Source organism: Giraffa tippelskirchi, chromosome 2 (assembly GCF_054371585.1).
Source record: "Giraffa tippelskirchi isolate mGirTip1 chromosome 2, T2T-mGirTip1v1.2.pri, whole genome shotgun sequence".
NCBI classification, from domain to species: domain Eukaryota; kingdom Metazoa; phylum Chordata; class Mammalia; order Artiodactyla; family Giraffidae; genus Giraffa; species Giraffa tippelskirchi.
Window position 1 is genome coordinate 212192457 of NC_137276.1, and position 26887 is coordinate 212219343.

Below are 26887 nucleotides of genomic sequence, written 5' to 3' on the forward strand. Positions count from 1 at the left end.
TCGTGAACCGCCTCCACCTCCCTCCCCACCCTTTTAAGCCAAGTGACTTGCTCAGTGATTTTACATAACTGAATGTCAGCTTCATAATGAAACTCATCCAAATATGCCACAAGAAAATCTTTCATAATCTCTTGCCAAGAGCAGGCCAGTAATCCAATAAAGTTTTATTCTTTTAGCAGATGAAAGAAAATTAAGTTACTTTACGTAAGTACACAATTGATATTAAAGCTCATTCTTAAAACTCCCACAATAACAATTCAGTTTTAGCCAGCTTGATTACAAGATTGATTCCATCTTTTTCTTTCCTCCCAACTTTTTGTCCGTAGCTTGTCCTTTATTTACTTCCTTCCTATTGTGAAATAATAAAGTTTTAGTTCAGATAAAATTACTCTCATTTCCTTTAACAAGAGAAGGCAATGGCACCCCACTCCAGTACTCTTGCCTGGAAAATCCCATGGAGGGAGGAGCCTGGTGGGCTGCAGTCCATGGGGTCGCTAAGAGTCGGACACGACTGAGCGACTTTACTTTCACTTTTCACTTTCATGCACTGGAGAATGAAATGGCAACCCACTCCAGTATTCTTGCCTGGAGAATCCCAGGGACAGCGGAGCCTGGTGGGCTGCCGTCTATGGGGTCGCACAGAGTCGGACACGACTGAAGCGACTTAGCAGCAGCAAGTGAGAGGAAGCTTTCCCATCAGCGGCTTACCTTCATCCACCATGAGCTGAGTATAGTGGGGAAATGACATGTCTGAGAGGGCACTGAGGAGTGGAAGAGGCCCAGCTTTGCTTCCCAGGGAAGTGAGATACAGAACTGTGGTCTTGGTGCTTTTGTTTGGAATTTTCCTTTCAAGAGCACGTACAATGGCTTTGATACCCTGACACAGTTCCTTAAATTTTTATGGATTCTCTCTTAAACTTCCACTTGTTTCAAAATCAAACATTGATCCCATGAGCAGCGTCTAACTAGTACAGTCCCGATCACCCTTCTTGTTCTTATAGGCTATTCATGGCCCCTTCCTTCTCATAGCCTCAGAGGTTGCCCTAGCTTGGCAGTTTGTGCAGCACCCCTACTCCTGGTTCTTGGTTTTTTTTCTTAGCCAAAAAAAGACATGTTGCTTTTCTTGTATGCAGAGTTGTTTATCTTATTTCTAGTAGCTGTAATACATATACTAGAATTTTTAAATCTTAGAAACTTTAATGTCTAGTGAAAACTAAGATGTAGCAACTGTGAACCTTGTGTTCTAAGAGAATTTTTTGACTGGCAACTTTGTTAATCTCTAGAATCATGCTTCTTCACAGTACAGTCATTCAATATTACTCAGAATGTTTACTAATAGACCCAAATTTATCTTTATTTTCTTTGCAACAGGTAACCCAAAGCAATTAAACCTATGATTAGTAATCAATATTTCACTATATTTTACTTGGAAATGATCTACATATTTAATAAATTTCTATCATATGATTTAACTTAGTAACTAGAATGAACTAGTTACTATGGTAAATAAATTTTGTAACCAAAAGTTTTGAAAGCTGTTTTGGAGTACACATACCATTGAATATTTTTGTTGTGAAAAATTCCACTCTTATCCCACTTATGTGTACATCATTTGCTCTGAATAATTTTAGATTATCCATGAAACTTCATGAGATGGTAGACAAAATCAGTCATCATTGTAAGTTGTTGTTATTTAATGACAAATATCACAACAGAGATAACATAAATTTGGCTAGTAAACACAAGTAAAGTTTATCTGCATTATATTTAATGTTGATAAATTAAAAGATGTGTCTGTTTTAATTAAATCAATGAACTTAGATTACTGAAGATTATCCAGGAACACATGAACTTGAAAAGCATTTGGGCTGATTCCTGTTATATTTCTGAGAACTTTAGAATGATTCAATCATTTAAGAGCTTGCCTTCAAACCAACTTTGTTGTTGTTCAGTTACTAAATCCTGTCCAACTCTTTGTGACCCCATGGACCGTAGCATGCCAGGCTCCTCTATCCTCTGCTGTTTCTTGGAGTTTACTCAAATTCATGTACACTGAGTTGGTGATAGTATCTAACCATCTCATCCTCTGCCACCCTCTTCTTTGCCTTCAATCTTTCCCAGCATTAAGGTCATCAAGTGGCCAAAGCATTGGAGCTTTAGCTTCAGCAACAGTTCTTCCAGTGAATATTCAGGGTTGATTTCCTTTAAGATTGACTGCTTTGATCTCCTTGCTGTCCAAGGGACTCTCAAGAGTGTTCTCCAGAAACACAATTTGAAAGCATCAATTCTTCCTTTAGCGCTCAGCCTTGTTTATGTTCTAGTTCTCATATCCATACATGACTACTTGAAAAACCATAGCTTTTGCTATATAGACCATAGCAAAGTGATCCCTCTGCTTTTTAATATGCTATCTAGGTTTCTCATAGCTTTTCTTTCAAGGAACAAGTGTCTTACTTTCATGGCTGCGGTCACTGTCTACAGTGATTTTGGAGCCCAAGAAAATAAAATCTTGGACAGTAAAGCATCTACCTGCAATGCAGGACATGTGGGTTCAATCCCTGGGTCAGGAAGATCCCCTGGAGAAGGAAATGGCAACCCACTCCAGTATTCTTGCCTGAGAAATTCCACAGACAGAGGAGCCTGGAAGGCTACAGTCCATGGGGTTGCAAAGAGTCAGACATGACTGAGCAACCAACACAATTTCCCCCCATCTATTTGTCATGAAGTGATGGGACTGAATGCCATGATCTTAGTTTTTTGAATGTAGAGTTTCAAGCCAGATTTTTTACCCTCCTCTTTCACTCTCATCAAGAGTCTCTTTAGTTCCTCAAACCTACTAAATAGAGTTATTATTTTTTTTTTACAAATCAATTTTGGCAATACCATCTGGAAATAGAAAAACGTTGCACATCTACAATATCCATATATGGACACATTTCAACATATGGACAGACAGACATTAATTATAGTTAATATTTGTAGAGATTGTAAGATTTCTTATTAGCCCAATTTCTAAATTCCTCTTTTTTTTCTTCTCCCCAAAGTTTGCGTTTCAAAGAATTGTTGTTAGGTTCTAGAAAAGATAGGTTTGGGAAATCTACATCACAAAAGCACAAGTTAAGTGCAGGACAATCCTGTTTTCTTTGTCTTAATCTTTTCAAGCATTATGAGAAAAACAGGTAAGGTTTGATAGATGGCCAGGGGAAAAAGAAAAAGAGAAGTGTGGTGTGTGTGTGGGGGTGTGGGTGAACTTTGAATTTCTGTGAAATGCAGAGATTTGCAAGATAAACAGTTTCTAATTCCTCAAATAATTATTAGCTTGTTTTTAGGTATCCTTTATCATTTTAACTTTTTATTTGCATTTTGAAATCATTCCATGATGCATTTTGGAAGTTTCTGCGTACTAATTAAAATAGGTACACTGTCCTATTTATTTGTGTTCTGTTTGTTTGGTTTAGAAGCTCTTGATTTTAAGTGCATTTCTCAAATCTTACCTATTTGGAATAGTCCCCATAATGGCCATAGTAATTTCCTTTGAGGGCTGACAACAGTTGGTATGTCCCTTGCTGCAAATGGAGTTCAACTGCTCTAGCCATGTCTGCTGCAAATGGGATGCAACTTACATTTCTACTTGTCAATTATTTTGAGTCTCCAATCTGACAGCTACCAAGCTAAGCTCTCAGGACACAAACCAAGCTTACTGGGATAATGTCATTTTTGTAAATATCTACAACTTCTCACACAGGACTGGAAAAGGTCAGTTTTCATTCCAATCCCAAAGAAAGGAAATGCCAAAGAATGATCAAACTACTGCACAATTGCACTCATCTCACACACTAGCAAAGTAATGCTCTGAATTCTTGAAGCCAGGCTTCAACATGAACTGTGAACTTCCAGATGTTCAAGCTGCATTTGGAAAACCCAGAGGAACCAGACATCAAATTGCCAACATCCGTAGGACTATTGAAAAAGCAAGAGAGTTCCAGAAAAACATCTACTTCTGCTTTATTGACTATGCCAAAGCCTTTGACTGTGTGGTTAGCAACAAACTATGGAAAATTCTTCAACAGATAGGAATACCAGACCACCTTACTTGTCTCCTGAGAAATCTGTATGCAGGTCAAGAAGCAACAGGTAGAGCTGAACATGGAACAACAGACTGGTTCCAAATTGGGAAAGGAGTACGCCTAGGCTGTATATTGTCACCCTGCTTATTTAACTTATATGCAGTGTACATCATGCAAAATGCCAGGCTGGATGAAGCACAAGCTGGAATCAAGATTGCCAGGAGAAATATCAATAACTTCAGATATGCAGATGACACCACCCTTTTGGCAGAAAGTGAAGAGAAACTGAAGAGCCCCTTGATGAAAGTGAAAGAGAAGAGTGAAAAAGCTGGCTTAAAACTCAGCATTCTAAAAACTAAGATCATGGCATCTGGTCCCATCACTTCATGGCAAATAGATGGGGAAACAGTGGAAACAGTGTCAGACTTTATTTTTTTGGGCTCCAAAATCACTGCAGATGGTGACTGCAGCCATGAAATTAAAAGACACTTGCTCCTTTGAAGAAAAGCAATGACCAACCTAGAGATGATATTTAAAAGCAGAGACATTACTTTGCCAACAAAGTTCCATCTAGTTAAAGCTATGGTTTTTCCAGCGGTCATGTATGGATGTGAGAGTTGGGCTATAAAGAAAGCTGAGTGCCGAAGAATTGATGCTTTTGAACTGTGGTGTTGGATAAGACTCTTGAGATTCTCTTGGATTGCAAGGAGATCTAACCAGTCCATCCTAAAGGAAATCAGTCCTGAATGTTCATTGCAAGGACTGATGTTGAAGCTGAAACTCCAATACTTTGGCCACCTGATGTGAAGAACTGACTCACTGGGAAAGATCCTGATGCTGGGAAAGATTGAAGGCAGGAGGAGATGGCGATGACAATGGATGAGATGATTGGATGGCATCCCTGACTCAATGGACATGAGTTTGAGTAAGCTCTGGGAGTTGGTGATGGACAGGGAAGCCTGGCATGCTGCAGTCCATGGAGTTGCAAAGAGTCGAAGATGACTGAGTGACTGAACTGAACAACTTCTCACAGTTCTCAGACATAAAATAAGCACGTGTGTAGCAGATGGGGTTTGATCCCTGTGTCAGGAATATCCCGTGGAGAAGGGAATGTCAACCCACTCCAGAATTCTTGCGTGGAAATTCCCATGGACAGAGGAGCCTGGTGAGCTATAGTCAAGGGGTTGCGCAGAGTTGGACAGGACTCAAGCTAGCAACTAAACCACCACTAGGAAGGTTGCGCACTTCCTGGATATAAAGGTTCCCATTTAAACAAAATCTTGCTCATCTAGGGCCTCTCACTGGATGCATGTGTGCTACGTCCCTTCAGTTGTGTCAGACTCTGTGTGACCCCATGGACTGTAGCTCTCCGGGCTCCTCTGTCCATGAGATTCTCCAGGGAAGAATACTAGAGTGGGTTGCCATGACCCCCTTCAAGGGATCTTCCCAATCCAGGGAATGAACCCTTGTCTCTTATGTCTCTTGCATTACAGGTGGGTTGTTTACTTCTAGCGCCACCTGGGAAGTCCCTGACTGGATGTAGTTCAGTCTAAATCATATCCAGTCTTACTTTTAAACCGGACTTATTCCATTCTTAGAGCCAGTCCATTTTTAAGTCAGACCCAATCCCACTCCAGCTAATAACCATCAACAATTCTCAGCGTGGAATCTGGGGAAGGTTCCAAACAGATGGGAAACTGCAGCTTAAACTAACAGCAGTTTCCAGTGCGAAAGAACCTAGAGCCAACCAAGAGCTGGCGTTTCCCACTCAAAAACCTGGAAATCACATTTTGTCAGGCTATTTTTCTGCCCTGGGGTTAAGTGGCTCCTCCTTGGGCCTATAGTTTCTTTCTTCTTTCTTTTTTTTTAAACAATTTTAAGACTTAGATTATGTAAATTCGACTATTATTAATTATAAAGTTTTCTTATGTATTTCGTGATTTTTTTCTCATTCACTTATTATGCCTGTCTTATATTTTATCAGATTTTGTATTTTACAAATACATCTGGTGATCCAGTGTGGTGATTTTAAAGATGAGAGAGGAAGATTCTAGTTTTCGGTGTACATATAATCTCATGAGTCATGTCACTGCACTAGTGCAACAAGGGGTACAACGCAAATCCTTTATGACAAAAGCTACTCATCAATAGAGTGCTTGTTGACTGGTCATCCAGACTGGCTTATTTCATTGCATTTTGTGTAAAATGCAAATCTATCAATGGCATCTGCAAAATTGAAGAGATACCTACAAATCCCATTCATTTGATAAGTAAAGGCGCTGATTAGTTTAAATGGTTATTGAAATCTCAAAATAGAGTAAAGCTTTTCTTTAAAGAAAAGTCTCTGGAAGCATGCTATTTAGTAGCAGAGAGAGAACTTATTTCTCAGAAAAGGAAAAGTCATGCTGTTGGTGACAACCTGTTTAACGGCGGTTGTAAAATTATAGACAGTGAAATGTTAGGAAAAGATACAGTAGAAGAAATTGAGAAAGCTCTGCTTTTAACTGCTGTGTTACATCAAGTCACAAAAGGCTAAAGAGATTTCATGTAATAAACTGATAAATGATGGGTTTTATATTCAGATTAGTGAATGATCAGGGTTTACCAATAATTATGTTGTACCAGTTATAAGACTTATGACAGTGAAATTCAAGAATTTTTCTGCTAAAGAGAGTTGCCTGATATTAGCATGCTACGATTTACTTCATTTTTATCTTAACTGGAAGCAAGGCCTGTTTTGAAGAATCTGTAGTTGCATCTGTACTGATAGTAGCCCATCAATACTGGCTCCATAAAAGATTTGCCTCTATAGTAAAAGAAAAAAAAATTCAAACAGTCATAACACCCTGTTTTCTTCTGAGAGTGCTCATTTGAAAACTCAGAGATAAAATAGAGCTCTGGATGATAGTATAAAAGTGTTAACTTGATTAAATTGTTAGTTTTATTTTGTTATCCCTCAAGAGTGAGTTAGAAACTGGAGCCTGCACTAAGGGGCCATAAATGACTTCATACTACAGAAATTTATTGTCTTAGTAGTGGCAGAGCTCTGACAGGTAAATTGTGGGAAGACATTTTTTAAAAAAGGCCAGATTTTGCAGAGTTCCTTGAAGATGACAAATGGCTCTGAAACAAGACTACTTAGAAAACACTTTTCATCATGTGAATCAGTTGCCAAGTCTCTGCAAGGCCTTGGGGAAATGTTTTGACCTTAAGTGGCAAGGTTCTTCCACTTTCAGGAAAACCGGTAACAGCCGTAGGAACAGGTGTGAATGCTATTTTATTGTAGTTTTGATTCATACTTCTCTGACTAATAAGATTTAGCTTCTTTCCATATACCTATTGGCCATTTGCATGTTTTCCTCAGTGAAATGCCTACTAAAGTGTAGCTCTGTTAGTTTTCTAAGTTGTAAGAGTTCCTAAGTGAAATAAAAGAAAAGAAATACTGCATGATTTTACTTATATGATGTATCTAAAATAGTTAACAGTAGCAGACTTTATTTTTTTGGGCTCCAAAATCACTACAGATGGTGATTGCAGCCATGAAATTAAAAGACGCTTACTCCTTGGGAGAAAAGTTATGACCAACCTAGAGAGCATATTAAAAAGCAGAGATGTTACTTTGCCAACAAAGGTCTGTCTAGTCAAGGCTATGGTTTTTCCAGTAGTCATGTATGGATGTGGGAGTTGGACTATAAAGAAAGCTGAGCACTGAAGAATTGATGCTTTTGAACTGTGGTGTTGGAGAAGACTCTTGAAAGTCCCTTGGATTGCAAGGAGATCCAACCAGTCCATCCTAAAGGAGATCAGTCCTGAATATTCATTGGAAGGACTGATGTTGAAGCTGAAACTCCAATACTTTGGCCACCTGATGCAAAGAGCTGACTCATTTGAAAAGACCCTGATACTGGGAAAGATTGAAGCTGGGAGGAGAAGGGGGAGACAGAGGATGAGATGGTTGGATGGCATCACCAACTCAATGGGCATGAGTTTGAGTAAACTCCAGGAGTTGGTGATGGACGGGGAGGCCTGGCGTGCTACAGTCCATGGGGTCGCAAAGAGTCAGACATGACTGAGCACCTGAACTGAACTGAAAATAGTTAAACTCATAGAATCAGAGTAGAATTATGGTTGCCAGGAGGTAGGGGAAGCAGGAAATGGAGAGATATTAATCAACAGGCATAAAGTCTCAATTATGCAAGATGAGTAAGTTCTAGAGATCTGCTGAACAACATCAAATCTATAGTCAACTATAGTCAACAAAACTATAGACTATCTGTGGTCAACAATACTGTATTGTTAAAACTTAAAGTTTTTAAGAGATTAAAAAAAGAAATATAAACTTTTCAAAATTCATGATGCCAATAAATCTTGATGTTTTTACTGCTGCTTATGTTTGACTGAGAAAAAGGCAAGATTTGAGAAAAGGTGAATGTCAAGTGTTACTGAAACTACCTGGGAGAACTGATTAACATTGAACATTAGTGTCCTTGCCTTTAACACAAGTACGTGTCAGGTGAGAGTCTTTTCTCTGACTCTTCTACTTGGGTTGGAAACGTGGCTTTGAGAGAGGAAACATAGTCTGATCAGACTCAATATAATATTACTGATCTGCTTCTAGGTAAGTTCTGGACTTATGTGAAGAAGGGTAGCCAGCCATTCACAAGACAGCAATAAACATTTTTCAGTTTCTGACTTATTATACATATGAGCAAGAGTTTACATATTTTACAGGTATCATGAACAAAAAAGGAAATAATCTCATCTCAGTTAAAAAAGAAATATGTGTGCTTACATTTGACCCAAAATGAATATTAAGACAGCAAAAACTCAGTTCAGTTCAGTTTAGTCACTCAGTCGTGTCCGACTCTTTGCGACCCCATGAATTGCAGCACGCCAGGCCTCTCTGTCCATCACCAACTCCCAGAGTCTACCCAAACCCATGTCCATCAAGTCGGTGATGCCATCCAACCATCTCATCCTCTGTCGTCCCCTTCTCCTCCTGCCCCCAATCCTACCCAGCATCAGGGTCTTTTCAAATGAATCAACCCTTCACATGAGGTGGCCAAAGTATTGGAGTTTCAGCTTCAACATCAGACCTTCCAATGAACAGACAGGATTGATCTCTTTTAAGATGGATTGATTGGATCTCCTTGCAGTCCAAGGTACTCTCAAGAGTCTTCTCCAACACCACAATTCAAAAGCATCAATTCTTTGGCACTCAGCTCTCTTCAAATCAATAGCAAAAAAAAACACCCAAGCATAGGTTTCACATTAAAGATGTAAATTTCCATCTTTATTATGGTTTCAAGCAGAACACCTTTTTTATATTTATATAACCTAATTTAAAAAGATCAAGAAACCAATGTATTTGCATAATTGATCACCCCTATATTTAACCTGAATGTTTTTAAGAGATTAAAAAAAAAAGAAATGTAAACTTTGCAAAAATCATGATGCAAATAAATCTTGATGTTTCTACTGCTGAATTCTCAAGGAACTGAATTCTCAAAGTCTTGTATAAAAAGAAGCTGTAGTAACATACGTAAAATAGATAGCCAATGGAAATCAGTCCTGTATATTCATTGGAAGGACTGATGCTGAAGCTGAAACTCTAATATTTTGGCCACCTGATGTGAAGAACTGACTTACTGGAAAAGACCCTGATCCTGGGAAAGATCGAAGGCGGGAGGAGAAGGGGACGACGGAGGATGAAATGGTTGGATGGCATCACTGACTGGATGGACTTGAGTTCGAGTAGGCTCCTGGAGTAGGTGATGGACAGGGAAGCCTGAGATGCTGCGGTACATAAGGTTGCACAGTCAGGCGGGACTGAGCGGCTGAACTGAATGGGAATTTGCTATATGACTTAAAGCTCAAACCGGTACTCTGTGACAACTTAGGTAAGGCAGATGGGATGTGAGGTAGGAGAGAGGTTCAAGAGGGAGGGGACATATGTATACCCATGACTGATTCATTTTGACTAGGGCAGAAACCAACACAATATTGTAAAGCAGTTATCCTTCAATTAAAAATAAATAGGCAGTAGTCTGTATTTTTGTTTGCATTGCTTCAACTTAAGTCGTTGCAGTCGTGTCCGACTCTGTGTGACCCCACAGACAGCAGCCCACCAGGCTCCACTGTCCTTGGGATTTAGTAATTTTACTTTTGGACATGGTCAATAAGATTTTATGTATGTAAATAAAGTTATTTAAAATCTATTTTAATAAAATTAAGTCTACTGACCCTACCTTTAGAAAATTTAATCCTGTTTTTAAGACATTATGTTGCCCTTACAAGTTTTAAAAACTTATAAGAAAGGGTGAACTTCAAGAATCATAAGGCATGTTCAGTTATTTTATAATAGAGGATCACTTTAAAGTTATTTTACTCTAAAGTTAGAATTACTTCTGTACTACATATTGTAACTCATTAACATCTTGTATAGTAGAAATTTGCGATAAGATTTTTAAGCTTACTGAAGTAAAGTTTTAAAAAAAGCATGAATTAAATAAAAAATTGAAGAAAAACCTAAATACTGGCTTACATTAGATATCATTGATATGTAATGAAAGATAGATATCACTGATGAATACTGATATCACTATGAAAGACCAAAAGATTGGTGTGGATTGTTAGGAAAGGAAACCTTTTTGTTTTGCTGTTGGGATTTATAAGTTAGTACAACCACTATGGAAAATAATAGCAAAAATATCCTGCCTGTTATTCCTAATCTAGAGATTTTCTAATCAACTCAAATTATTTTCCCTTATAACATGGTTTATTACAAGCTCTATTTCAAACAACTTGTGCTATTATTGTAAAATTTTCAACATAAAACCTTTATTAAAATGAATTAAAAATGACAGCATTTCCAAATACTAGGAAAAATTTACTCTTTTATTGATATGGAAGATTTTCAAATATGTCTTCATCTGGAAACGTTTATTTCCATTTCCTATAGTATTGCTGGGTTACAGTTAACTGTGAGTGGTGACTGGCATATGTAACTGACAAATATTATTTTGAAGGAGGGCAGAAGCTTTCACAAAATCAATATGAAACCATTTGGGAAAATGGAATGTTTAGAGAAATATAAATATCTTCACTCAGTTTCTGCCCATTTCCTGAAAACAGTGTGAAACTAAAATTGAAAAAAATCAATGTTATTCTAAACATCTGTCGATTAAACTTTGTATCATACAAACATAGTTTTATGACTCTTATCACAAACACTTTCTTCTTATTTAATAATTTCCTCATTCCCTTGTGACCAACTGCATCAATTTTAGCAAGGATCCCTTAATGGAAATTCATAAAATTCTCTATCATCTTAAAGATATTCTTTTTATGTGTCAAATATATACTGTTGACTCTTTTGTAATAACAGAATAGTTATTAAAGTATCTTTGTAATAGTAACCAAAATATCTTTGGATTTTTTTTGTACTTTATTATTCTGAGGAAAAGTAAAGGCTGATAATAAACAATGTACTTTATATCAGCTGATTTATGAAGCTAGCCAGCAAAGCAAACAAATCTCCTACTACCTCCACCCTATTAACAGAAAGCCAAATGAAATATTGATTTCTACACAAAACAATAAAAGGAATCATTTAAATTCCTTCATAATTTCTTCCAAAGATTTGTTGCTTTTCCTTTATGTTCAGAACCTAGTTTGCTTTTACCACTTCAGTTTTCACCAAAATTCGTGCGGTAAAACCTACACCTGTAAGCTCAATTCTATATTGCCAAATCTCTACCAAAACTTTTCCCTTAGGGATCCCAGTGTTGCTTTAATCTCAATATATTCCTAAACAGAAGAAATTTTCAGTCCCTAAGTCAACTTCCATTGTCAGTGTCCCTGTTTCTGGCTGTGATATTACTTTCCTGTTAGTCTTCAATAATTTTAAGAAATATAGGTTGAGCACTTACTATTTGCTCAGATCTGTACCAAACACTGGGAATATAAAAAGGACAAGGTCCCTGAAATAATGTTTGTAACTAGTGAAAGGTTCATACCAGTATTAGTCCACTACAGTTCAAAGTAGTAAGTGATGAAGAGGGGTAAGTGTTAGGTATTAGTAGGTATTAGCGCAATGGCACCCCACTCCAGTACTGTTGCCTGGAAAATCCCATGGACAGAGGAGGCTGGTAGGCTGCAGTCCATGGGATTGCAAAGAGTCAGACACGACTGAGCGACTTCACTTTCACTTTTCCCTTTCATGCACTGGAGAAGGAAATGGCAACCCACTCCAGTATTCTTGCCTGGAGAATCCCAGGGATGGCGGAGCCTGGTGGGCTGCCGTCTGTGGGGTCACACAGAGTTGGACACGACTGGAGTGACTTAGCAGCAGTGTAATGTTTCAATGTGAGAGAAATCTTCCTGAAAAAAACCTATCTAAGTAAAACTATAAAAGAATAAGAGAAGTAGTCAGGTAAAGGAACAAGTAGTGGTACTGGAGCAAAATTTCAGCTTGTGTAATCTTCGGCAAAGGTTTAGATGCAAAATAGCGTGTATGTAGGAAACATTCAGTATGGTTGACTAGACTATGAAAGGGCATGTGATAAAAGGTGTGTCTGAAAAGGTATTTAAAGAACTTCAGTTTTACTTATTGAGTGATTTTTAAAATTTGTTTTTATTTCTTTATTGGCTGCCCTGGGTGCTACTCAGGCTTTTCTCTATTTGTGGCAAGCTAAGCCTACTCTCTAATTGTGGTACTTGGGCTTCTCATGGTGTTGGCTTCTCTTTCTGCAGAACATGGACTCTAGGAGCATGGACTTCAGTAGTTGTGACTCCCAGGCTCTAGAGTGCATCTCAATAGTTGTAGCTCACAGGCTTTGTTGCTCTGCAGCATGTGGGATCTTCCCAGATTGGGGATTGAACCCGTGTCCCCTGCATTGGCAGATAGATTCTTAACCACTGGACCACCAGGGAAGTCCTTATTGACTGATTTTAAGCAAGGATTGGCTTGATTATATTTTAGAAGTGTCTTCAGTATAGGGTGAATACCTATTTAAGATCAAGAAAAGAGGAAGTTGGTCCAGTGGATGATGATGGTCCAGATTATGACAACTTCAGCAAGGTTAGGAACAGAGTGGAGAGAACTGGATGGATTTAAGTAGTATTATTGAAATGCTGCCAATGAAATTTGATGATTACATGTGAGTTTCAGTGAGACCTGAGTAAAGTTCACTCTTCTTTGTATATCATGGCAGATGGTGGAGTATTTACCGAGCTAGAGAATATAGGAGGGCTTATTTAGAAAACACTGAATTGTTGGACATCTAATGGAAATGTTCATAAGCTGAATATGTGGAGTTATTTTTAAAAGGGGTAAGGGCTAGAGATTATAGATTTAGAGTAATCAGAATATAAAAGGTAACTGAGGGACCTCCCAGTGGAGGAAGTAGTCAGCATACATGAATAATGTGAGAAGAAAAGTAGCCTAATGAGAACACTGAGTTTAAGGCTCTTTATTTTTTTCCCACGTGGTATGTGGGATCTTAGTTCCCTATTTAACAATCAAACCTATGCCCCCTGCATTTGAAGCATGGAGTCATAACCACTGAACCTCCAGGGAAGTCCCATGACTCTTCCTGCTCATTCCCTATGGGAGGTTTATTAAAAGTATCCAGAAAGGTGTGGAAAACCACAAGGTGTAGTAGTATTTTGAAGACAGGGAAATGAAGTACTTCACAAATTCTTGAGGTGGTTCATTTTTTTTATTAGAATTTTTATTTTATTTTATTTTTTTATATATATATTTTTAATAAATTTATTTATTTTAGTTGGGGGCTAATTACTTTACAATATTGTAGTAGTTTTTGCCATACATTGACATGAATCAGCCATGGGTTTACATGTGTTCCCCTTCCTGGACCCCCCTCCCACCTCCCTCCCCATCCCATCCCTCTGGGTCATTAGAATTTTGGGGGGGTATAGTATATCACTTGACCAAGTTTTTCCAATAATTAATTAAATGTTTAACAGTTTAGCATATGTATCTCTGTATTTTGAATATCTAAATAATTCTATAAACTTGTTTATGTTACATTTCTGAATTGTACAGGAAATTATCTTTACATTTTTGGGGTCTATTTTTTCTAATAATCACATGGAAGTAATAACTAATTTAAAAAAAATTGTGGGGGTATAGTTGCTTTCCAGTGTTGTTTCTACTGTACAAAAAACATGAATCACCATACATATACATATATGCCCACCTTAAGGACTTCCTTCCCTGAACGGTCACCACAACGCATTAAGTAGAGTTCCCCATGCTATACAGTATGTTCTCATGGTTATCTATTTTATTCCTTAGAATCAATAGTGTATGTGTGTCAATGCCAATCTCCAGTTTTTAACAGTATCTGAATTTTAAGATTCTGATATCTAAATCCCTAAATGAAAATGAACCATTGTTTTGTCACTTCTCTGTTTATTTTAGCTTTAAAAAACTATTGAAATATACTTGATTTACAGTGTTAACTCTGATCTACAGCAAAGTGATTCAGTTTTACATTTATATACATTCTTTCTCATATTTTTTCCATTGTGATTTATCACAGGATATTGAATATAGTTCTCTAAATGCACTATTGTTAAAGTAGCTTGGGCCTCCCGATGCTTACCACAGGCTGTGTACTTACACTGACTGTATAGAAAGAGGAGGCAGAGTAAACCCACCCCATATACACCTCAGCCCAGGCAGGCCCTTTACCTGGTCTGTATTGTGAATGGGGAGACATGGAGAGAAGAAAAAGAAAAAAAAATAAAAAATAAAAAAAGTAGCTTGTTTGCATCTTATTCTAATAATTCAATTTTACCAATAGTGTTCATGAAAGTGATTATTTTTGTCTAAATTCTATAATTTATTCTAAAGCAATCATATTGGGAACTGAAAGCAATTGAGAACTTATGCATGTTGCTCCAACTAGCAAGTATATTTTAAATAGCACTCTATGTGTGTGTGTGTGTGTATGTGTGTGTGTGTGTATGTGTGTACTAATATTGTGTGATTTGGGAAATGTTTTCTAGAAGGTACAGCATTTTAACACCAATTTATTTCTGAAAATCAGATGTTTTGGGTGACAGTGCTAAAGAGGAGCTTAATACTGGCTCCATTTTTTTAAAATGGGAAAAACCATAAGTTGGACATGACTGAGTGAGGACACAAATATGTATATGCATGTAACACACATGTATGTACAGATATGAAATGCTTAGCATATCATTTTATGTTCAGATATTTAAGAGTTGCTTTATATGAATTAACATGTAAATTTTATAGAGTCAAAACTACTATATTTACTACATGGTAAATGCCTGACATTAAATAAATTTATCTTTAAAAGCAGTCAAAAATAATAAAACAATTGGAAAATGTTACATAATGAATGTTTTCCCACCAAGCAAAGCTGAAACTTGAACAAAACTAAAAAATAAGTTGAATGGTTGAAAATATCCTTTTTGGTGATAAAGGGACGTGAAAATGGGCAAAATGGGTGGAGAAGGCCAACCATATGGTTATGGATGGAAACTTATATAAAAATAATAAAAGATTTCCCACAAACACTGCCACACAGGCTTCGGTTTATATTTCGTTGGCTGGGTAGAGATCATGTGGCTGCCCATAGCTAAAAAAGAACCTGGGGAATAAACAACAACAGCAAAATGGATGAAAAAGCAACAACATCAGGTGAATATCAAAGGAGGAGACAGTTTTGTAAGAACACTTTTAGGAGTGATGATTTTCCTGGCCATGAGTGCTTTTTCATAGCTTCAGGGGATGTGGTCAATAAATGAGAATGAAAAACTGCAAAATGGACTTTCTACTCTTCTGGTGATTATGTTTCAGAAAGAACCAAGAAACTGTTTTAAGAATAGTAGCTCTTCATCGTACCACTGTCACTTTCAAGAGTGTCTCTTCTGTCATCTTTGTGATCCACCAGGCCTTGATACCTCCTTCGACTGCAGTGATATCTCAGACATACTTGCCCAATGTTAATACTTGGCATCCTCCTCAAAGTGTCTATACATAATTCTGAAGCTGTCCTCTTAATCATATCTGGATTATAATCCAAAACTTTCTCCACACATTAATATAATCTTGTTGTTGAGTTTTGGAGACAGAGTTATAAGCTACCTTGTTTAAACATCAGCTGATCAGTATTATATGGAGAAAAATGTACATTATTTGAAATTTGGATTTTAAAATGAGACATTCATCAGAAAAACATTACCCAGAGAGATAATGATATGTGAGGTATGATTCCTGTTCTTATTTTTGGTAGTATTAGTAATATTCATACATTTGAGGAGAATGATTCATAACTACTCCAATTAAAACACAACTGTTAGATATGTTTGAAGATGCTAGACTGAGCACAGGTTGTTAGGATATTTGAGGGTACCAAACAGTGTTTTCTTTTTTCCTCAGTGGGACCTAAAAAAGTGATAAATCCAAAAAAGAAAAAAAAGAGTACAGAGAACATAAACAGTTTCATTCACTCATATCCAAGTTTTCTGAGACCTCATGGACTGCAACCTGCAAGGCTCCTCTGCCCATAAGATTTTCCAGGCAAGATTACTGGGGTGGGTTGCCATTTCTTCCTCTAGGGGATCTTCCCAATCCAGGGACTGAACCACCATCTCCGTGTGTCCTGCATTGCAGACGAATTCATTATCACTGAGTCACCAGGAAATGCTACTAGAAGTTAAAGTATATAGCTGAAGATAATCACCAATGGGCCTGGAAAATGAAAACCAGAATTAGCGGGAGACCCAGGTTTGATCCCTGGGTTGGGAAGATCCCCTGGAGAAAGAAATGGCAACCCACTCCAGTACTCTTGCCTGGAAAATCCCATGGACAGAGGAGCCTGGTAGGCTACAGTCCATGGGGTCACAAAGAGTCAGACACGACTGAGCGGCTTCACTTCACTTCACCTATTCAGTTATGACAAACAAGACCAGAAGAAGGCTCTTAGCCATTGAGTCAAACTCTTACTGTAGAAACAGAGAAAGTCTCCATTCTACAGGCAAAAAGCAGCTCTTGAGAGGGGGTAAAAAAGGCTGAGCAAGCCCATTATAGCCTCATCACATTTACCTATTAGAAAAGTCACTGCACCTCCCATTGGACAGAGAGAGTAAAGGGCATGGAGAGAGTCTGGGAATATTACACTTTAAAATGAAATTCCACAAAGACGGAAGCAGTCATTTTCTCTTAATATTTCCCAAAGCTTTATTCTCTGTTAAACTTTGAAAGAAGACAGTATTTTTTATTCAAATACTCTTCTCTTAGAGAAGATATATTGTATATAGGTTAAGTATTATCTAGAGATGGTGGATCCACTGTGCCAAAATTATCTTGTCTGTCATGTGTGGATATAGCTCTCCTGCATTTGTACTAAGTCGCTTCAGTCGTGTCTGACTCTGTGTGACCCTATGGGCTGTAGCCCACCAGGCTCCTCTGTCCATGGGATTCTCCAGGCAGGAATTCTGAAGCGGGTTGCCAAGCCCTCCTCCAGGTGATCTTCCCGACCCAGGGAAGGAACCCATGTCTCTTGCATCTCCTGCATTGGCAGGTGGGTTCTTTACCACTATCACCAAACCTGGGCAGCCCCCTGGATATAGCCCTCAAATTAGCTACATCTGATTCTCCAGCTGCCACTTTCATGAGGTCACTCCCCTGATCCCAGCCCCTGTGTCTGTGAGTATCTTTCTGGGGAAAAAAAGACTCTTAATATTGTTTGACTGGTGCAATGAATCCATGATCACTATGCAACAAACACTGAAAATTCATTCTTTTAATTACCTAAACTTAGTTGCATCAGAAGTTTCTTTATATTTCAATAAATATAGCATAAGGATGTTTCAAGAAAAATGTTCATAGTTCACTAACAAAATGTTAGCAACATAGGGATATAAAAAGCTGAATATGTCTGCCTCACCGATTTTATGGGAAAATTAATATTAAAATATTCCTTTTGCAAATTGAAGTCCAGTGGCCAACAAATTGAAATCCAAATTTCTGCCATCTGTTGTGAGTGAAAAATCCAAAGCCTTCTTCTCTGTCTTTCTCTGAGTCTCAATTGGAGATGTTCTTAATGCCTAGAGAGCTGGGCTGTGTCTGTCTGGAGTGGAATCAGTTACACAGTGGCTTCTATAGTCTCAAAACCAACTTTGACATGTTTGACTTTAAATTAAACTTAGAAAGAACACCTAGACTGGTATTTAGATGTCAGAGAAATCTTCCTGAAGAAAGCCTATATAATTAGAACTCTAAAAGATTAATAGAAATAGTCAGGTAAAGGAAGAAGTAGAGGTGTTGGAGCAGTATTTTAGTTTGCATAATATTGCGCAAAAGTTTAGACACAAAAGAACACTAGCATATGTAAGATGTATTCAGTATAGTTGAACAGAATATAAAAGGACAAGTGAAAGAATGTGTGTCTGGGAAGGTTTTGAAAGAACTGAGGCTTTACTTACTGACTGATTTTAAGCAGAGGATTGGGATGATTATATTTTAGAAGTATCCTCAGTATGGTGTGAAAAGTCTATATAAGATTTGCAAGAAATAAGGTAGTTGTTCCACTGGATGATGATGGTCATGATGACCTCAACAAGGTTAGGAACAGAGGAGAGATGATTGGATGAATTTAATTAGTATTAATATAGTTAATGTACAACATTGTGTCAATTTCTGCCATACAGCAAAGTGATTATATATATACATACATATATTTGCTGCATAGCACAGGGAACTATATTCAATATCTTGGGATAAAACATGATGGAGAAAAATATTAAAATGTATATGTATGTATATGTACATACATATACATTTTAATTTTTTAAATTAAAATATTTAAAATATAACTACATAGTGAATATAGCTCCCTGTACTATACTGTAGGACATGGTTGTTTATACATCCTATAGGTACTTGTTTTGTATCTACCAACCCCAAACTCCCACTCCTTCCTTCCCCCAACCCCTTCCCCTTGGCAACCACAAGTCTGTTTCTTAGATAAGTCCATTTGTGTCATATTTTAGATTCAACATCTAAGTGATATCATATGGTATTTGTCTTTGGCTTTCTGAATTACTTCACTTAGTATAATAATCTCTAGTTTCATTCTTTTTTATGGCTGAATAGAATTCCACTGTACATGTGTACAACATCTTCTCTATCCACTCATCTGTTGCTGGACATCTAAGTTGTTTCCCTGTCTTGGCTATTGTGAATAGTGCTGCTATGAACATAGGGATGCATGTAGCTTTTTGAATTATATAGCTTCCCTGATAGCTCAGTTGGTAAAGAATCCATCTGCAATGCAGCAGACTCCTGTTCGATTCCTGGGTCGGGAAGATCCGCTGGAGAAGGGATAGTCTACCCACTCTAGTATTCTGGCCTATAGTCCGTGGGGTCACAAAGAGTCAGACATGACTGAGTGACTTTCACTTTCACTTTGTCTGGATATATACCCAGGAGTGAGATTGCAGATCATATGGCAACTCTATTTTTAGTTTTTGCAAAACCTCTATACTGTTTTCCATAGTAGTTGCACCAACATACATTCTCACCAACAGTGTAGAAGGATTACCTTTTCACCACACTCTTCAGCATTTGTTATTTTTAGACTTTTTAATGCTGGCCATTCTGACAGGTGTGAAGTGGTATCTCATTATAGTTTTGATCTGTATTTCTCTAATAATTAATGATGTTGAGCATTTTTTCATGTGCCTATTGGCCATCTATATGTCTTCTTTGTTGTTGTTGTTGAGTTGTGTGAGTTATTTGTGTATTTTGGAAATGAATCCCTTGTTCTCATTGTTTGCAGATATTTCTCCCATTCTGTAGGTTGTCTTTTCCTTTTGTCTGTGGTTTCCTTTGTGGTACAAAAGCTTGTGTGTTTGATTAGATCGCATCTGTTTAGTTTTGCTTTTATTTCTGTTGTCTTTGGAAGCTGACCTAAGAAAATATTGGTATGGTTTATCACATGGTTGACTTTTTAAAGAGACCAAAGACTTAATAAGACATAGATTACCGTAGCATTTGCCTTAATCAAACCAAGTTAAAAACACAAGCAAATTTCCATCTTCCTGAGCAGTTATCTCAGGCCAATTTATGTTTCTAAAACCCAGTATCTTTTGCTGAGGAATGTAACAGGGACTCAGTGGTATCTGAGGATACCATCTCAGTATTGTTTTTGCCTGGATAGCAGTTGCTACCAATCATCCTAACCTGAATCTTGAAAATGAACTGGAACCTACTGGGACAAGTTGATTTTGGCACTGTGAATCTACTATATTTGGATTATGACCATGGCCCACCTGTGAATATTACCTCCTCTCTAAACAAATGGTGTTTGGGAAAAAGATGTGTTTGTTTTTTTTTTTTTTTTTTGCAAAGTTTAAAATGTGCCATATTAGAACCCCCCATCAAAGGTCTTACTTGAGGTTCCTTTCTTTTTCAAATGGGCTCCCCTGGTGTCTCAGATGGTGAAGAATCTAAGACAATGCAGGAGACCTGGGTTCCATCCCTGGGTCAGGAAGATCCCCTGGAGAAGCAAATGGTTACCTACTTCAGTGTTCTTGCCTGGAAAATTCCATAGACAGAGGAGCCTGGTAGGCTCTGGCCACCTCTCATAAGCAGACATCTTTAGTCGTGGGCACAAAGTTGTCTCTACTACCTCTTTCCAAGAAATTATGTAAGCCTGATAAGTCTGCATCCATAGGAAGACTACTTTCTCATATATACTAAGACTATTTAGAAGCAAAGTGAGACCATGTGGCATGGTGATTGTTGAGCTTATGAACAAATAATAAGAATCCAAATTTAGCCCCTCCAGAGTTCATTCCTTTGTCTCAAAGATAGATCAATACAACATAAAAAGTAGCTTCATTAGGGAAGTGCATTTGTTTCTATTTAACCCTAACACCAATATTTTCCTGTAAACTGGGTTTTTTTTTTCCTTTATAATCATTGCCTCCTTTATAATCATGCCTGCTAAGCACAACTAGGTCTATATTGTTGAAGGCTGCAGAAGCCTACACCCTAGGGTCACTGGTGCTTGCTGAGAGCTCATGTTCTTGCCAACAAGTCTTGGAAAAACACCCAAATTTATAGCACACTGAATGCCATACAGAATTGCCACCATACAAGTCCCAAGGAAGCCAAGAAAATGGCAATGAAGGCCAAAAGCACCTAGTCAAAGGACCATCAGATGGGAGGAAGGAAAAGCAAACATAGCTTTGTCTACTTTACAGTTACTCACACGAGTACTATATAATTTGCAAATGCAACCAAATAAATATTTCATGATGATTTAAACTTACCTAAGCATTTTAAGTCCCCATTAAGGAGAGAGACACACAGTTGAGCTGACAATCACAGGACATTTAGTTAATGAAAAGCTATTGTTATTAGTGGAATTTATTATTTATTGGAAAATAGCAAACTGAAATTTATCTACAGGTCAGCAAATAACAGACAATTGAAAGCACATACATTCCTCTACCATCTACATTAATTAGACTTCCAGTTAGATGCAACATAGTACATTACACAAAGAACTCCTATATTCCCTAGGTAGATATAATACTTTATGGAAGCTTTGCATTCTATTAATCGTGGTGAAATGGGAAATCAAAGCAAGATTATATGCTTCATTTTACAGAAGATAATGCAAATGTGGCAACAAGGTTAAAATAGTGCAAATAGTTTATTGAAATTGTTTATTTTCCCCTTTAGTATCTCAAAGTCTACCATGAACTTTATAGAACTTTAAAAACAGAAGGCACTATTACAGCTATTTAAAATAGTACAGCTTCATTGAAATCATAATAAATTTGGTTAATGTGATCTGACCTTGTTGTTTGACATAATTGTTGCCATACAAAAAAATCTCCAGGCTCTCAAAGAGCAGATTTTCTTGATGTTTTGCACTCAAAAAATTTTGCTGTTTGTGGTAGTATTTTAGAAGGATAAACAACATACTTTTCAAAAAAAAAATATTTATTTTAATTGGAGGCTAATTACTTAACGATATTGTAGTCTGTAAAATAATAGATAACATTAACATGAGGAGCATATCTGGGAGTCATCCTACGCTCCTCATGTTAGTGTTACATATTATTTCACGAACATGGAAACCTTCTAATAAGGGCTATAATAATATAATATAATAATATAATAAGGGCTATAATAATATCCCCAAAAGGGAGAAGACACATTCTGTGGCATTAGCTAGCTCTGCCCCAATGGATGCTCAAAGAGGTAGAGGAAATGAAAAATAATGCGCGTATTAGAGTATCGGCATTGTCATTTAACGCATACACTTGTCCTTGAATCCAAAATATTATAAAATCAATTGGAAATGACATTTTTTTAAAAAAAATAAAAATTTAAGCACCTGTCTAATGCCATTTTAAAGATAGTGAGAGAGATCCTACAGGCCAAAGAATTAAAATAAATTGATTAAGTAATTTCCTGGTGGATAGAAAATCTAAAATGCTAATAAGTTTACATTTGGAGATTTAGTTCTCAAATACAGATTTATCTTCTGGCTTTTAGATATCATTGTCTAACAGAGCTCCCAAAAATATACAAAAGAAGAAAATATAATGATTGCTCATAAACCAGGCAGCTTGGGTCAGGAGGGTAATCCTACATCATTCTCAAGGGCTGCATTTTTTCAATCAAACTTGATTTAGGATTAAAAAAAAACATGACATTTTTTATTAATAAACTCTAATTTTTAAAACAGTTTTAGATTTTCAGAAAATTGAATACAGAGTATTTCTTTTGCCTTTACTTCCTCTTTCCACAGTTTCTCACTTGAGCATCTTGATGATTGTAGTACATTTCTTACAACCGATGAACCAATATCAATGTGTTATTAACTAAATTCCATTGTTTACATTAGGGTTCACTCTGGGTTTGTAGTTCTATGTTTTTCTCTTTTTTTTTTTATTTAAATGTATGTTATTGGAGGATAATTGCTTTGCATATTGTGTTGGTTTCTGCCATGTATCGGCTTGAGTCAGCCATAGGTATATGTAAATCTCCTACCTCATGAACCTCCCTCCCGCCTCCCACTCATCTCACCCCCTAGGTTGTCACAATATGTTTTTGACAAATGTATAATGTTATGTATTCACCATTCTAGTATTATGCAACATAAGTTTGTTGCCTTAAATCCCCTGTACTCTACATATTCATCCATTCCCTCCTTCCTGAACCTTCTCTGGTAATCACTGATTTTTTTTTTTTTTTTCCTTACTATCAACAGATTTGCGTTTTCTACAATGTCATGTGTTTGGAATCATAGTGTATAGCCTTTTCAAATTTCTCTATCAGCAATATCCTTTTACGTTTCCTCCATATCTTCTCATGACTTGATAGCTTGTTTCTTCTTATTGCTGAATAATTTACCATTGTATTGATGTATCACAGTTTAACCCGTTCACTTTAAAAAAAAATTTATTAGAGTATAGTTGCTTTACAATGTTGTGTTAGTTTCTATTGTATAACAAAGTGAATTAGTTATATATATATAGTTATATTATATATATAAACTCTTTTTGATTTCCTTCCCATTTAGGTCACCCCAAAGACTGAGTAGTTTCCTGTGCTATACAGTAGGTTCTCAGTAGCTATTTTATACATAGTATCAATATGTATATTTGTCAACCCCAATCTCCCAATTCATCCCATCCCCCTCTACCCCCTTGGTATACAAACGTATGGATTGTTGTTCTCCAGTTGCTACGTCATGTTTGACTTTAGGACCCCATGGACAGAGTTCTGACAAAATGTGGTCCACTGGAGAAGGGAATCGCAAACCACTCCAGTATTCTTGCCTTGAAAACTCCACGAACAGTAAACATATGTATACCCATTCACTTTTAAAGGACATCTTGGTAGATTCCAGTTTGGAACCATTATAAAGAAAGTTCTATAGCTCATATGCAGATTTTTGTGTGGATATAAATTTTGAGTTTATTTAGATAAGTATGTAGGAGCTCTATTGCTGGATCTTATGATAAAATGCATGTAAGAACATGCCAAACTGTCTTGCAAAGTGGCTATACAATTTTGTGTTCCCACCAGCAATGAACAACGGTTCCTCTTGCTCTGCATTTGTGCTAGCATTTTTCGCTTTTTCACTGCCAGCTTTTTGGATTTTAGCCATCAGAGATTTTGGCTTAGTGTTGATTCAGAGCTTTAAAAAAAGTCTTTTCAATATTCATAGTTCTAATACCATTAAGACAATAAAATTCATATAATGAAAAGTGGTAGATATAATTGTATCTAAAGAATTATACCAACAAATATATAAAATTAGGATATAAATTAATTCAATAGTCTATTAAATTGAACTTCTAAGTAAGCTGCTTATTTCAACGTACTAACCTTAATACAGAATGTTTCTACCTGCTCTTTTTGTTTTTTTTCTTGAAGAATGTACGTTAATTATTGAGGGTACTTTTAATCTTATTACATATACAATTAATTTCAGAGAGTAAGATGAATATAAGAAGTAATTATAAATAAAGATAACTAGTTTTCCTCTTTATAGGCCCCATCTCATTTCTCACATACCTTCAGTTCAGTTCAGTTCAGTGACTCAGTCGTGTCTGACTCTTTGCAACCACACAGACTGCAGCATACCAGGTCTCCCCGTCCATCAACAACTCCCGGAGTTTACTCAAACTCATGTCCATTGAGTTGGTGATGCCATCCAACCATCTCATCCTCTGTTGTTCCCTTCTCCTCCTGCCTTCAATCTTTCCCAGCATCAGGGTCTTTTCCAGTGAGTCAGTTCTTCGCATCATGTAGCCACAGTATTGGAGTTTCAGCTTCAGCATCAGTCCTTCCAATGAATATTCAGCACTGATTTCCGTTAAGATGAACTGGTTGGATCTCCTTGCAGTCCAAGGGACTCTCAAGAGTCTTGTCCAACACCACAGTTCAAAAGCATCAATTCTTCAGCACTCAGCTTTCTTTACAGTCCACTCTCACATCTATACATGACTACTGGCACAACCATAGCTTTGACTAGATGGACATTTGCTGACAAAGTAATGCCTCTGCTTTTTAATATGCTATCTAGGTTGGTCATAACTTTCCTTCCAAGGAGTAAGCGTCTTTTAATTTCATGGCTGCAATTACCATCTGCAGTGATTTTGGAGCCCCAAAAAATAAAGTCAGCCACTGTTTCCACTGTTTCCCCATGAAGTGATGAGACCGGATGCTGTGATCTTAGTTTTCTGAATGTTGAGCTTTAAGTCAGCTTTTTCACTCTCCTCTTTCACTTTCATCAAGAGGCTCTTTAGTTCCTCTTCACTTTCTGCCCTAAGGGTGGTGTCATCTGCATATCTGAGGTTATTGATATTTCTTCCAGCAATCTTGATTCCAGCTTGTGCTTCATCCAGCCCAGCGTTTCTCATGATGTTCTCTGCATATAAGTTAAATAAGCAGGATGACAATATACAGCCTTGATGTACTCCTTTACCTATTTGGAACCAGTCTGTTGTTCGATGTCCAGTTCTAACTGTTGTTTCCTGACCTGCATACAGGTATCTCAAGAGTCAGGTTAGGTGGTCTGGTATTCCCATCTCTTTCAGAGATACTCTTCCACATACCTTAGACATTTGATATATTTGGCAAAATCTTAGCAATTCTTGGAATACAAAAGGGATTGAATGGAGTCAATTTTTCAGTCTAACTGCTTAGAGACTTCAGTCCACTGAATTGTAATCCAAAAAGATGTGTTCAAATTCTAGCTCCTATTATCTGTAAATACGATTGTGTTTGAAAAGTCTTTGTAGATTTAATTAAGGATCTTAAAAGTGAAACCGAAAATGTTAGTCACTCAGTCGTGCCCCACCCTTTGAGACCCCATGGACTCTAGCCTGCCAGGCTTACCTGTCCTAGGGATTTCGCAGGCAAGAATACTGGAGCAGGTTGCCATTCCCTTCTCTAGGGGATCTTCCCAACCCAGGGATTGAACCTGGGTCTCCTGTATTGAAGGCAGATTCTTTACGATCTGAGCCTATCTTGAGGTGGGCTCTAAATCCAATGACTAGTATTCTTACAAGAGGAGAACACAAACACACACACAGGCAAGGAGAAGACCATGCAAAGACAGAGGAAGTGCTTGGAATGATGCTGCTGCAAGTCAAGAATTCTAGGGATGTCCAGGCATTACCAGAAGCTAGGAAGAAGCAAGGACAACTTCTTCCCCAGAACCTTCAGCACAAATGTGGCCCTGCCAAAAGTTTGGTTTCAGAATTCTAGTCTTCAGAACTGTGAGAGAATAAACGTCTATTGCTTTCAGTCACTTACTATGTGATAATTTAAAGCAGCCCTAGCAAACGAAGACAGAATATTTTTAATATCTGAATAATATCTGACTATGACAAAACTTGAGAAGGAAATGGCAACCCACTTCAGTGTTCTTGCCTTGAGAATCCCATGGACAGAGGAGTCTGGCAGGCTGCAGTTCATAGGGGTGCACAAAGTCAGACATGAGTGAAGTGACTTTGCACACAGACACACAAGGAACATCAAAGTGAACTATATAGTATGTTACTTATGAATTTGGTGCTAATTGAATAACAAAAAGTCTTTTAGTGTGAAGGCCAGAAGATTAGCTGACTTAGTGAAGTTCCTTGAATGAGGATCTGAGCAACCAGGCATTTCATAGGCACTTATTTTGAAAAGTGTTTTCTTTCTTTAACATATTAAACTAGGACAGGAACAATTTCTAATTCAACAGTGAACATCTAATATAATAAATTATTTGACTTAA

At 37.3% G+C, this 26887-nt stretch overlaps 1 protein-coding gene and 1 non-coding gene across 15 annotated transcripts in view; both read left to right on the plus strand.

The window, feature by feature from the left end:
* The window catches only part of CHODL (chondrolectin), a 593574-nt gene that overhangs the window by 502022 nt on the left and 64665 nt on the right, over window positions 1–26887 (plus strand). The window lies entirely within an intron of this gene.
* Window positions 14682–14817, plus strand: LOC145540052 (small nucleolar RNA SNORA51). Its single transcript, XR_014078178.1, has one exon. It is a non-coding gene; the product is annotated as a small nucleolar RNA SNORA51 (small nucleolar RNA).